This window comes from Nyctereutes procyonoides, unplaced genomic scaffold (assembly GCF_905146905.1).
Source record: "Nyctereutes procyonoides isolate TBG_1078 unplaced genomic scaffold, NYPRO_anot_genome, whole genome shotgun sequence".
Taxonomy (NCBI): domain Eukaryota; kingdom Metazoa; phylum Chordata; class Mammalia; order Carnivora; family Canidae; genus Nyctereutes; species Nyctereutes procyonoides.
In genome coordinates, this window is record NW_026575160.1 from 20,431,709 (window position 1) to 20,446,503 (window position 14,795).

Below are 14,795 nucleotides of genomic sequence, written 5' to 3' on the forward strand. Positions count from 1 at the left end.
ATTTTAGCCCAGTGACACCCATTTCGGACTCCTGACCTCCAGAACTGTAAGATAAAAATTGTGTGTTGTTTTAAGCCATTGTGCTTGAGGAAAATTGTTATAGCATCAATAGAAAGCCCTTTCAACCTTTGTTTCTCAGCTTCAGTACTATTGACATTTGGGGCTGGAAAATTCTGTTGTGGGAGCAGTCCTGTGAATTGTAGGGTATTTAGTAGGATTCCTTGCCTCTACCTAGCAGATGCCAGTAGGGTCCCTTCCTCAAATTCTAACAACCAAGAATGTCCCCAGACATTGCCCTGAGTGGGAGAGAAGGGGGAAAATTACCCCTGGCTCAGAACCACTGCTCTGAACCCACCATGATTATTCATTCTAATATGCATTTTGTCCTCATACACATTGAATTCTGTTCACTGACCTTTTCTATATGGATGCTTCTGGATGAGGCCTTTGATGCCAGCTGAAAAGTAAGCACCTAGGGAGATACCACACAAAGCTCTCATCCATCTCTGACACTTCAGAATGAGTTCCCATTATTTCAAGCAAGCTGACTTGATAGGGAGAGAGAAAGGGATCTGAATGTGCTTTTAAGTAAAGAGAAGGACATTGAACTAAGATCCAGATGGGTGCAAGACAGACTTTGCCTACTCCATGCAATGCTCTTTTTCATTTAAGCTGGGCCAGAGTATGCGCATGAGTAAGACGCAGTTTCTGCTCTCAGGACCTCACTGTCTCATGAGGGAGACTTGCATACAATTTTTTTAAACTCTCAATAGAAATTATAAGGACTATAAACACACCATGATCATATATTCTGAATCAAGTATCCATGGTCCAGACACAAGCTGTGGGAAAGTATAACCACAGGACCAGATATTTTAAATCAAGACTACCTCGGAACATGTAGCAATGCCACCTGTAAAAGGCATATGCAAATTGATGCCAGAAGCTTCCAGGGCAGGGACCTACATATGGGCAAGAGGAGGAGGAGGAAGGAACCACAACCTATGCAGGAGAAACACATGCATAAAGGTGCAGGCAAGGAAAGCATATGGCACACTATTTGGAATCAACCAGCAATTCCAGATCAATGTAGCTAGTTGAAGATAACTCCAAATATGCATTGTTAAACTTCAAAGAAATAGATAAAACAGGAGTGATTTTAATTTAAAAATATACTATGGGTCAAGAAACTCTTCAAGGGTGGGCAACAAGGATTTAACCAAGATTCCTCTCTCTACCTAATCCCCCGTGGTGTAATTTTGGGCAAGGTACGTCCCTGCACCTATTTCCAATCTATAAAATGGGAATAATAATGTCTGCCCTCAGGTTCACTGAAGGAGTTGTGTATCCATGTGATGCCCTTGGCAGAGTGTCTGGACTGTGGCAAGTGCTCTAGAGTCGTTCTTATTAATATTATTGGAAGTAGTATTGTTAGCACACAGATAATGGCACCAAGGCACTGGCATCTGGGGCAGGCACCTGCTAGAGCACCTGCTAGATTCCCCTGGCAATCGGGGAAGGGTGACCGTGTTGACCCCCTCACCTGCCGGCTCTGAGGAGCAGACCAGAAGGCCTTGCACTTATGGCTCAAGGGTCCTTCTACAGAGCAACAGCTGGGGACATCATAACCTGCAGCCCTGACGGACATCAGGGAGGAGTGGGGGCCTGTCGTGAGCCAGGGGTGCAAATGCCTTTGTAAAAAGAGTCTCCCCTGAACTCCAGACAATTGTCACATGAGAATGTTAGCAGATCTTATTCTGAAGGAGAAGACGGGAATCAGAAACTCTGTGGGGAAACTCTCAGTGTTAAAACACAGAGCAAGACAAACCAGCTCATTGGTCTGGAAGCCAGATTCAGCCTGGGGGCCACTCTTGTGACACCCCAGGTTAGAGACTTGTGTAATACTCTTTCTTGCCATATCCTTTGATATGAGAGCACCACCGGCAGGAAGTCAGGGTACTTCTCTTATAAGACTCTGGGGAACCCCAGAGGAAGAAATTATTTCTGACTTTCCTTTGGAAGAATCTATATATTGATTCCAGGAGTGTTACTACTTTAACACCACTTTACTGCCACTTTTACTGCCTCAGCTGGCAACTTGCCAACCTCTTCAAGGCCAGGAGGATGGGAGTCCCTTGCTATCTCCTCACCCTCACCGCCAATCTCTGACCAAGTCTGAGAGAATGGATCACACCAGTATCTCATAGCTCTGTTGCTCCCGCCAACATTTAAGCAATGCCATCCTCTTGCTGAAGCCCTGTCGATGCTTCCTAACAGATTCTCATGTCCCCACCTGACCAGGTCCTCCTGCACACATCGCTCTGCGAGGTTACCATTCCAAGCACACGTTGTGTGAGCTTGTGCCACTGCCTTGCTTGGAACCACTCAAAGACACGCCATCGCTAGCAAGTCAAAATCTGAGCTCCTTGGCATGAGGTATACATCCAGGGGGTGGTGAATACTGCGTGCGCCTGAGTGTTGGAGGCAAGGGAGGTGGGAACTGCAGGGAGGGTCCATACTGTGAAGAGCCTTGAACATCACATTGGGTTGCTGGCTGCCTTACATAGGCCATGTGGAGCTGTGGAAGGTTAGAAGCAAGGACAAGCCCTGTGGGGTCTAAATTTTGTAAATCTCAACACTCCCTTTGCTACTTCCATGGCACTTAGCACGGTTTGTAATTACTTCACTGACATTTATTTTTTTTTCCATGTCTTCCATTGAACTTCAAACTATGAGAGGAAAAAAACCCCACAACAACCCACGTGTGCTTTGTTGACATCTATTTCTCTACTACCCTGTAGGTGCCTGGAACATAATAGCAATCCAATAAAAGGTTGTTGAATAAATAAGTCAATGATGAATGCAGAAATGAATGAGTATAATTAACACAAAATTAACTCTAGGCCCCATCCAACCCATATTTCACCATTCCTGTCTGTATGTAAGATCCTTCAGAAATGTGTCAAGATAAAATGCGTATTCTGGTGAAGCTTTGCAATGCAGGGTGCAGTGGCAGCGACTAGACATTAATGATATGCATTTTTATTGAATAAAGCAAAATGCAGAGCAGCAACTAGTAAATAATTAGAGGAATAAGACTGTCAAGTGTGCTCATATGCCACAGTTAATTGAAAAATCTGCTTAGTGTTACCAGAAGCATAAACACCAAGATTTGGTATTCAATTTGGCCTATGTGCATGAAAGATCAAGAGAATGAGCAACAGCCTTTATTCAGGTATGCCTTCTTTTAACTCATATGAATCACGTTCTTGAACAATTTGGACATACTCTGAAATGTTACCAGGCATCTTCTCTGAGTAGTGACATTTTCTTGATTTTCCAAACTTTTATTTTTATTTTTATTTTTTTGCTTTCTTGAAACTTGAACATAACTTTATTTTTTTAAAGATTTTTTTTATAAATTAATTTTTATTGGTGTTCAATTTACCAACGTACAGAATAACACCCAGTGCTCATCCCGTCAAGTGTCCCCCTCCGTGCCCGTCACCCATTCACCCCCACCTCCCGCCCTCCTCCCCTTCCACCACCCCTAGTTCATTTCCCAGAGTTAGAAGTCTTTATGTTCTGTGTCCCTTTCTGATATCTTTTAGTAAGAAACACACATTACGTTAAAAATCAGAAAAATGATAAAACCTTAAGAAAGGATTCCTAGGAAAGAAATCAATTTATTGCGAGTCATCTATGGTCCCATAAGTTTTCAAATATTTTTTAAAACCTTTCAATAGCATTTTGGTCCTTGGAATAATGACTTTTTAGAGTAGGTAGGAATCTTGCAAGATCATCTCATAAAACTGTCTCATGTTTCACAGGTACATTTTTGACTACACAGTGTCCCTCCCCCACTATGTGTGATTCTAGCACAACCATCTATCATGGAGACTGGGGGATGGAAGGCAGTGTGGAGAGGCTGAAAAACAAGATCCAAACCAAATAATCAGAGTCATTTAGATCATTTCCCTGGAAACAGTATTGAATCTGGCAGCGTTCACATGACTCGGGCAGCCATTCAGATTACTTCTGTTGGGGAGAGGATTATTCTCTTTGTCTTGGCCCTCAAGTCAAGGGAAGACATGGATTTGGAATAATCATTCAAACGTTGAGTAATAGATGTTCCTGGCCCAATTCCTTGGCCTTTCCAGAAAAGTGTTAAGCTAATTAATAACCCTTTTTGCTGAAGACTTCCATTTCTTTTCTGTCACATACGTCAGAAAGAATTCTTAATGAATCACCACCCATAATGAATACTATTTATCTTACTTTGTTTTATTTTATTTTATTTTATTTTATTTTATTTTATTTTATTTTATTTTAGAAAGGTAGACTGCCACATTCAGTGCCTCCTGTGGATATGTCTGGAGTTTTGGAAGCTTGCCTATGCTATGTTCTTCCATAAATGGGCTTTGAGAGCTTGGTTAGAGGTTCTAACAGGAGAGCAGAGCTACTTACATTGTCTTGACTGAGTAACAGTTTTCCTCTATGGGTGCAGTTGTTTTCTTCAATCAAGCACACAGCTTTGGGATGTATGTGCATGCAGCAGTAAGGAAGGAAGGAGACACCTGCCTGGCCAACCAGAGCAGCCAAATCAATCCTGGCATGAGTGGGGTGACAGATGTCCCAACCAGATCACCCTCTCAACCTGTCCTCTTTATTAAGACTCCAAGTACGAGGACTCCGACATATTCCTGGGTCTCCTATTTTAATGATTTTTCTGTTTTTTCTAATAGTGGGAGTTAAAAAAATCATTTCTTATGTTCAAATTAAACTTTCTACTATAATTTTAAGTTAAAGAGTTCTACTTCCATCTGAGATAGAGTAACAGGAGCTAGATTTATCCTCCTTGTGAAATCACAACAACAACAATCAGAAGATAAAATATATGAAACAAAGATTTTCAAGTCACTGGATATTAGGCAATGAAGGACAGTGACGCCGAGACAGCTAACTAATGAGGTGAGCCCTGTAACTGCCACAGGTTACCTTGAGAGAATTTACAGTCTGGAGCATAAGGAGGAGGAAGCCAGATAGAACCTGACGGACTCTGTGAATTGAGAGTCTGGAGAAAAGAAGGGAGCTGGAGCTAGTAAGAAAGGGTATCAAAAAAGGAGAAAACTTCATAGAAAGCAGTCTGTACAGGGTCCTTCTTGGGTATCCAGCATGGCACTGAGCAGCATATACATTTAAGGAAAGTATATGATGCTGGGGAAAACCATCTAGAAAGATTGGAGAACAGTGCCCAGTGCACAAACAGGACTATGAGCACAGCCTGTTCCTACCCAGCAGAGGAGAAAACACATAATTCATGGCACACTGGGAAAAGTACCCAGGAAAGTCATGCCTCAGTACTGGGAGTAGTCCTAGACTGAGCACAGCTCTGAACCCACCAAAAAAAAAATCACAAAAACAAGAGCCACAAAGATCTATTTCAAAGTAACTTAACTGCATCCCAGAGCAAAGTTAAGGATATTTATAGGCATATAAAAATAATCAGAACTAAACAGTATAAAATTCAGTGTTTGGGATCTAATCGAAGATCATCAGATATGCAAAGAAGCAAGAAAATATGACCCATAATGAGGATTGATCAATGACCCAGAACTCACACAGAGGGTAGAACAGACCAGGATGTTAATAATGCTTTAATAAACATTTATTATAATTATTCCACTATGTTCAGGAGTTATGTAGAGACATGAAGAATATTTTTTAAAGACTCCAATGGAACTTCAGGGGATGAAAATTGTGAGGTCTTAGAGGTAAAATACTCTATATGGCACCCCTCAGCAGACTGGACATTGAGAGGGAAAGGTTGGTGACTTGGAACATGTAACAATAGAAAGGATCCAAAATGAAACACAGGAGGTAAAAAGAACCCCTCCTCCCTGTTGCCCCCAAAATGAAAATAGCATCAGTGAGCTGCAGGACAGTCATGAGCAGCCTAAAATGTAAGTCACTGGAGTCTCCAGAAAAGACATTAGAGAGAAAGGGGTGGAGAAAAAAAAAGCATATCCCTTCAAAAGAAGAAATAAATAATAGCTTAAAATTTTCAAAATTAGGGGTGCCCTGGTGGCACAGCAGTTTAACGCCACCTGCAGCCCAGGGTGTGATCCTGGAGACCCTGGATCGAGTCCCACATCAGGCTCTTCCTGGTCCTGCTTCTCCCTCTGCCTGTATCTCTGCCTCTCTCTCTGTGTGTGTGTCTCTATGAATAAATAAATAAAATCTTCAAAAAAATTTTCAAAATTCAATGAAAACTATAAGCCCATGGATGAAAACAGTTCAATGAAACCCAAGCGCACACACACACACACACACACACACACACAAAACATGAAGAAAACTACACCAAGACACATCACGGTGAAATTGCTTAAAAACAATGATAAAGGATAAAGCTTAAAAGCATCCAGGGAATAATGACAAGGCACAAAGGAGTACAAATAAGAATTACAGCAGATTTCTCCTTGAAAATTTGAGAGCTGGACAACAATGGAACAATGTCTTGAAAGCACTGTATTGAAAGCCCGTCAACCCAGAACTCTTTACTTGGTAAAAACATTTCAAAACAAGGGAAAATAAAAGACATTTCAGTCATACAAAGACTGCAAGAATTCATCTCCAGCAGACCCATACTACAGGAAATGAGGGGAAGTCCTCTAAACACCAGGAAAATAATACTGGATGGACACCTAGGGCTACACAAAAGGATGAGGAGCATGGGAACTGATAAATTGTGAGCAAGCATATAAGCCTTTTTTTCTGGGGCACCTGGGTGGCTCAGTGGTTGAGCATCTGCCTTTGGCTTAGGTCGTGATCCCAAGGTCCTAGGCTCGAATCCCACATCGGGGTCCCCGCAGGGTGCCTGCTTCTCCCTCTGCCTGTCTCGGTCTCTCTCTCTGTGTCTCTCATGAATAAATAAAAAAAAAATCCTTAAAAAATAAGAGACTTTTTTTTTTTTTTTTTACTATTTAAATTTTAGGTCATTCTTCCTTCACTTGGTTCTCCATGACCTCTAGCTCTTCATTAAAGCCCTTCCTAGAAAGAAGGCAAACCAAGTGGGGAAAAATTAGAGAGAATGACAAACCATGAGACACTCCTAACTCTGGGAAACAAACAACAGGTTGCAGACGGGAGGTGGAAGAGGTGACTGGGTTATGAGCACTAAGGAGGGCACTTGATGGGATGAGCACTGGGTGTTATACTGTATGCTGGCAAATTGAATTTAAATAAAATATTAAAATAAACTAAAATTTAAAAATGCATCAAAGCCTTTCCTAGAAGTGATGAGTCTCATTGCATTTTACCCATCTCTCCTTCTAATTCACATCTTCATTTCTATGGATTTTTATTCTCACAATGTCACCCTCTGTACCCTTAGGACTTGTGTTTCTCACTCTTCTAGCTTCTCCTCACCTTCTTAAGCCACGTAACTAAATGTCCAGAACAAGTATTTTTACCCATAGAGCCATTAAGTGGCTTGACTGCCACCTACTCTAAAGGGCTTCTGATTGCTTATGGAAACTTGCACATTACCTTTGTCCAGGAAAGTTGTGGTGCATATTAACACATTAAAGTTTCCGAGGAGGTCATTACTAAAGCACTCTAAGTAATTTGTCTCAGTATTTCCTCCAACTTATTGACTACAGGATCCTCAGAACACAATCTGAAAATTATTGTCCTATTCAATGTCCTCACTTCATAGACAAGAAAGCTAAAGTCCAGAGAAGTAAAGGAATTTGCCTAAGATCACAGAGTGACACAGCAGAGACTAATATTTAAGTATTCTGGAATAAGTCTGGTGTTCTCTCCTCAGGACTCACCGTGAAACCTTGGAATTCTTGGAACTTCCCTTAAGAATTCCTTGTCCCTCCAAAACCAATCTCACAGCTTTCGAGTTGGCCTTTCACTGTCAAAGTTCTTTCCCAGCATAGAACTGTGTCACTCTAGGAACCCGCAAATGCCCGGGCATTTGGACAGGAATCCAATCCTCAGATCACAAGTCTCTGCAGGGAAAGGAAGCTCGTTGTGAAAGTGCCATCCGAAAAGACAATGCTGTGCCTGCTCAGAGGTGGCAATTCTACTCGGAATTGGCAGCCATTTCTCTGTCATCACTTAGTCATTTTCCTGTTCAGCTCAGAAGGCATCCCTGGCTTTGCTGGGAGTGACAGATGCTCTGTGGAGCAGAGCCCCAACCCATCCTACCCAATCGGCCCTGCTCTCAACAAAGGCTGAGTGAAAGGGGCAGATGCGAAGCCAGACTATTTTGACAGGGGACTGACTTCCCCCACTTCTCCCCAAAAGCCTTTTTTCTCTCCTTATGTTTGGATGAATTATTCCTATTCTCTATGAAAGGCAAAGAGGAACAGAAAGAAATTATTCCAAAGGGGAGGCATTTGGGAGGATGGCAGGGAAAGTACAAAAAGGAAACCTCAAAGGTTTTCAGCATTGGAAATGGTTAGTGAGCAGATCCACCCTGATTTGCTCATCTGTGCTGGGCACTAGGATGCAGGGAAGAGGAAGGGAGAGAGATGTCATTTTTTTTAAAGTTCTCTGCTATTTGAGCTTGATAGAAAATTCATTTCAAAGAGAGTCCTGGTCTTCTGGTTGAGAAAAAATAACCTAAGCAATGTGTTTGATTACGAACGTGAAGGCCTCTTGGAAAGGATACCCCAGGTAAGGAGGCCAGAAGAAACGACTGAGATCAGGATCTCAGAGAGGTGTTTGCCCTCCTGTGCCCGGTGCACTCTCGATAGCCAAGGAGTGGAAACAACTCAAAATGTCCGAGAACAAATAAGTGGATTCTTAAAATGTGGTATATACATACAACGGAATATTATTCAGCCTCAAAACAGAAGAGAACCCTGCCATCTGTGACAACATGGATGAACTTTGAGCAAATTATGTTAAAAGAATGAAGGCAGTGCCAGAAGGCCAAATACTGCCTGATTCCACTTATATAAGGAACCTAAAATAGTCAAACTCATGGAAGCAGAGAATAGAATGGTGGTTGCCACGGGCTTGTGGGAGGACGAATTGGGAATTATTAATCAACAGTTATGCAAGAGAAAGTTCTAGAGCTCTGCTGCACAGCACTGTGCCTATAGTTAACTACAGTGGGTTATACGTGAACAATTTTGTCAGCAGGACAGATCTCAGGTTAAGTGTTCATACCACAGGGCCAAGGAGGGCAGCTTGGCCGTGCCAAAGTTCCCGGGGTGGAGAAATGGGGGCATGATGACAGTGCCATGAGGCAGGCCCTTCTCTCACCACTCACCTCAGTGGAAGTCCGGGACGTGCAGCACCTTGTGTTAGTGGAGTTGGCTTTAAAGTGCACTTCTGGGTGGGGGGGCCTAGTAGGAAGAGCAGCGTGATCCACCATGGCACCTGTGACAGGATCCCTAGACCGAGTTTGTTCTCACAGTAAATGGGACATTGAGCACAGAGGGCTGGCAGTCACTTGATAAAAAAAAAATATGATCTCGGGACACCTGGGTGGCTCAGTCGGTTAAGGGTCTGCCTTCCGCTCAGGTCATGATCCCAGGGTCCTGGGATCGAGCCCCGCATAGGGCTCCCTGGTCAGCGGGGAGCCTGCTTCTCCCTCTGCCACTCTCCCTCGTGTGCTCTCTCATGCTCTGTCAAATAAATAAATAAATAAATAAAATCTTAAAAAAATATATGATCTTGGGGCACTTGGGTGGCTCAGCGGTTGAGCGTCTGCCTTTGGCTCAGAGTTCTGAGATCGAGTTCCACCTCGGGCTCCCTGCATGGAGCCTGCTTCTCCCTCTGTCTATGTCTCTGCCTCTCTCTCTGTGTCTCTCATGAATAAATAAATAAAATCTTAAAAAAAAAAAAAAGATCTCATTTAAACCTCACACCCAGTCTCTGCAGAATCATTGTCCCTATTGGACAGGAAAAGCCGAACTAGGCTTGTTGCTTAAGCTCGCACAGCCTTTTCTAGAGGCTGGCAGAAGCAGAACCAGGCTGCGTACCCTGCTCTGAGCCGCTCCAACTCCTGTGTCCCTGGCCAACCTGCTTGTGATAAAACTTGCCCATCCCTCAACGTAATTCTCCACGTCCCTGATGGCAGGGAATGACTGACTTCACGGTGCTTGCTCACTACTGCCCGGCATGCAGCAGGTACTCAGTATGTATACGCTAAATTGCAACCCCCCAGAAAAGAAAAAGAAAGTTCTTTTTCACTTTCTACAAGTGCTGTCATGGAGAATATTATCCAGGTAGCTCAAAAGTTCATTAACTTGCCTGAGATTACATAGCTGGAAAGTGATCCAGGTGTGCCTCAGTGAAACATATTCTGGGGACCCCCAGCCAGCCCCCCAGCAGTCTGGCCACACCTCTGAAGGCCAAGGTGAAGGGCCGCAAGGAGGAGCAGAGAGATGGCATCATATAATGGCCCACGGGCAGGGAACACGCCACCAGCCCTTTTTCACCCAGGGTAAGGTCCCAAAGCCAGGACGGAATAGCAGACTGGGTGAAGCTGGGTGAAGGGAGAAATCAATAAAGGAATCAGTCGTTTATTCAAAAAATAAAATGCTTTTGCACACAGTCGGTGAATGATAAAGCCTCTCAGCTTCAGGAAATTGATTCTGGCAAAAAAATCTTTGCTCAGCTTGATTCTTCTGGTTCCCATAGGGATCTCTCGATGATAACAAAAGCTCTGCGTGTCTGCACTAAACAGGAAACAACAATAATTGTTTTGTTGCACAAATGTAAAGTGAATGTCCTGTCATCTGGAACCAGAAATAAATCTGGTCTGGGTATGAAAAATAAGAAGCAAGGAGCATCAAGAAGACACTTAACTAGAAACCCCCATGTGCCCTTCTATGTGCAAGCACCCCCAGAGGCGCGCGGGGCCTTGGCTCCCCTGCAGGCCTGCTGCTTTCCTGCCTGGGCGTGTGCGGGGTTGACGATGTCACATCATCTCAGCCTCCTCATCTGCTGGAATCATGGGTAGGAGGTAAAAGAGGCAACTGGCATTTATTATAAAAACTTTCACATAGAGTCCCTCATGCAACCTCCTAACAGCCACACGAGACTGGCACGATTTCTAATCCCCTCCAGTCCCTTCACATTGAACGGAGGCTCCATCGTGCACCAAGTCTCCAGGAAAATCCTATTTACAATTGTGATTGCCAGAGAAATTGAGGATTTCTCTGCCACTTGCTGCTGCACCTACTGGAGATTGTTCTTTTCACGTGTGTTACCATCTAAGAGTGTCTACTTTATCCCAATATTGAAGATTTGTTGAAGAATATTTATAAAATGTTTAAAGTATAAATAATTATCAGGGGTGCCTGGGTGGCTCAGTCAGTTAAGTGTCCAACTCTTGATTTTGGCTCAGGTCATGATCTCACGATTGTGAGATCGAGCCCTGCGTCAGGCACTGGAGGTAGAGCCTGCTTAAGATTCTCTCTCCCTCTGCCCCTCCCACTTTCTCTCTTTCAAAACAGTAAGTATAAATAATTACAATTAAGTTACATCCACATACCCACTACCCAATTTCAAACAACATAACCAACTTCATGCTGCTGTTCTTTGAAGACCTCAGTGTACCCCGCCTTCCACCCCATCCTTTGAGAGATGACCACTAATCTAATTTTGTATTTATTATTCATTTGATTTTCTTTATATTTTACCATGTTTCAGGCCCTTAAAAATAATTAACTTGTCATTGAACTTTCTGTAAATAAACTCACATTGCATGTATTCTTCTGCAAATTAGATGTTTTTTGCCTAATAATAATCCCGAGAGTCCTCCAAGTTGTTGCCTATCACTATTTTACATACTAAGTAGGATGCTTTATCTGTCTATTCTATTATTTATTCCAGACACATGTGCAAGTGATCTCCAGGTTTTCGGCTTTTATGAACACTTGGCAGTGACCTTCTTAGACATGTCTCCTGATGCACATGTATAAGAATCCTTCTGGGATATATGTCTAAGGAGTGGAAAAACTGGGTCATAGTGTGTATATATATATATATATATATATATATATATATTATGTATATATATGTGTGTGTGTTTATATATATATATAATTCTCAAATTTAACAGATAATTCCATTTATTTCCAAAATGGAGACCTTCTACTAGGAATAAAGGGAATTGTGCTTTTCCATCTGTTTCTCAGTATGTACTTTTTTAAACCAATGTCATAAATGTTATCATTTTGGTTTCAGTTTGCACTTCCCTGATTATGAGTAGGTTGGATTTTCTTTAATGATTCTGGCTCATTTGCATTTCTTTTCTGGGAAATGTCATGTCTTCGGTCAGTTTTTCTAATGAGTTCTTTGTATACTTCTTACTGTTCATCAGAGTTCTTTGTTCTGGATATTAATCAGGTATCTTCTACACATCATGGCTTGCTTCACTTCATATCTTTTAGTGAACAGAAGTCAATAATCCTAGTGAATTCTTTCATCTAGAGGTTTTTGCTTGTTTGCTTTTGTTTTGGAAGATTTTGAGGATTTCCTCCTTGAGGATATGAAGGTATTATCCTATGCTGTCTCCTAGGTTTTACAGTACTCTCTCTCCTACTTAGATATTTTATCTGTTTGCAGTGTTACTTTTATGTACGATGTGACGTAGGGAGGCAATTCATTAATTTCCAGGTAGATAACCAGTTGTCAGCCTCATTTGTTAAATACATGCGCATTTGCTCTTGAGCTAACCTCTTCTATGAGTCAATTTGTATATCCTTGTGTCAATGCTTCTACAGCTATTGTGATAAATCTTATTATCTGGTAGGAAAAAATTGCCCTATCTCATGTCCTTCTTCAGGAAGGACTGTTCATCTGTAAAAATTTTACATTCAGATTGTCAAGCTCCCTAAAAAGCCCTATTGGTATGCCGATTAAATGATAGGTCAATTTGAGGAGAACTGGTATTTTTACATCTTATGTTCAATTTATTCTTAGGTTCTTCTCTGCATCTTTGTACATGTAATAAACCTTCAATTTTCTTTTACTGCATTAACACCACTCTGCTCTGGGTATTAATGTTATAGTCATCTAAAAGATGGAATTCTCTTATTTCCTATTCTCTGGGTGTTTGTAGAAGACTGGAATCATCAGTATCTTGAACATTTAGTAGAACAAGCTTGTAAAACTGTCTAGGATATGTTGCTTTCTTTGAGGGAAGATGTTTCCTAAAATTATTAATTTAAATTCTTTGTTGGAAATAAGATTGTTCCTAATTTTATTTCATCTTGGGTCAGTTCTATAAGTTGGATTTTTGTAGGAATTCAATCATTTATCTAAGTGTTCAAATTTACTGTACATAATTTAATTAATATCCTCCTGTTGTCTATTATTCACAGCTTCAGTAATTTGTCATTCCTAATTTTTTATGATTCCATTTTGTCTCCATTTTGTCTTATGATTTCAAATAACCAACTTTGGCTTTGCTGATCTGTTTTCTATTTCATCAAGTTCTGCTTATTATTTCTTTTCATAAGTTGGGGAATGGGTATGCTGCTGTTCTTTGTCTATATCTCTGACATAGATATTTGAATTCATTTTTAGTTTAATGCATGCATTTTAGACTGAATAGGAAAAAAAAGTATACCTCTAGACCTGCTTTCATTATACCCCACAGATCCCTGGGTGGCTCAGCGGTTTAGCGCCTGCCTTCGGCCCAGGGCCTGATCCTGGAGTCCCGGGATCGAATCCCACATCAGGCTCCCTGCATGGAGCCTGCTTCTCCCTCTGCCTGTGTCTCTGCCTCTCTCTCTCTCTCTCTCTCTTTCATGAATAAATAAATAAAATCTTAAAAAAATTATTATACCCCACAAGCTATTTGTGATATATCATCAATTTTTTCCTCAAATTTTTTCAGATTTTTTGATTCATAGATTACTTAAAACTTATTTATTTTGTATTAATTTCTAACATAAGGGGTTTTTAATCATTAATATTTTTGCAAAGTGCTATTTGGTTCCACGTATGATCAATTTTTTTTTACAAGTATTGAGCACTCATATAAGCCAGAGATTGTTCTAGGTCACCAGGGAACGGAACTGACCAAAAATTCATGCCTTTCTGGAATTTATGTTTTGCTGTCAATTCTTGGAAATCTCCCATATGCTTAACTGGAATGTGTATTCTTCACTTGTTCAGTCAGTTGTTTTAAATATGACCATTAAATCAAGATTGCTTCTCCTATTACTCAAATTATGTATATCCTTACTGGTTTTTCTTTTGCCCGATTATGAGAGGTATGTTAAAATTTCCTGGTCTGTTTGTGAATTCATCTATTCCTCCTGTTTCTAATTACCACCGTAAGAGGCATATCCTTTTGAAAGACAAGAAAACCAATTTTCAAAATAAGAAACATGTCTTATCTAATAAACTTTGTAAAAAATAGAGCCAAGATTCCAATTTTGTTGTCTCAATTATGACAACATTGCATGACTACTGTCATGTTTTGTCTAATATCCTTATGTAGCAACAACACATCAATCTCTCCCAACTTGGGGCACATTTCCTCTCTCATACTTTAAAAAAATTCCTAGAGTTCTCTGTTTCCTGGCCAGCCGTGAATGTGCCCAGGACTGGCCATCATAGTACCTTAAGCCGCACAACCTAAACCAGGCCAATAAGAGTCCTTCCTCTGGAAATAGACATATCTGCCTTTGTCGTATTGCTTTCTAATGGTTCTTTGGTTACTAGTTATGTCTGAATGCATCAAGGTACTTAGCCAGAATATGTCTTGAGGTTACTTTTGTTTTGCTGTTTGCCAATAATATTCTTTTCCT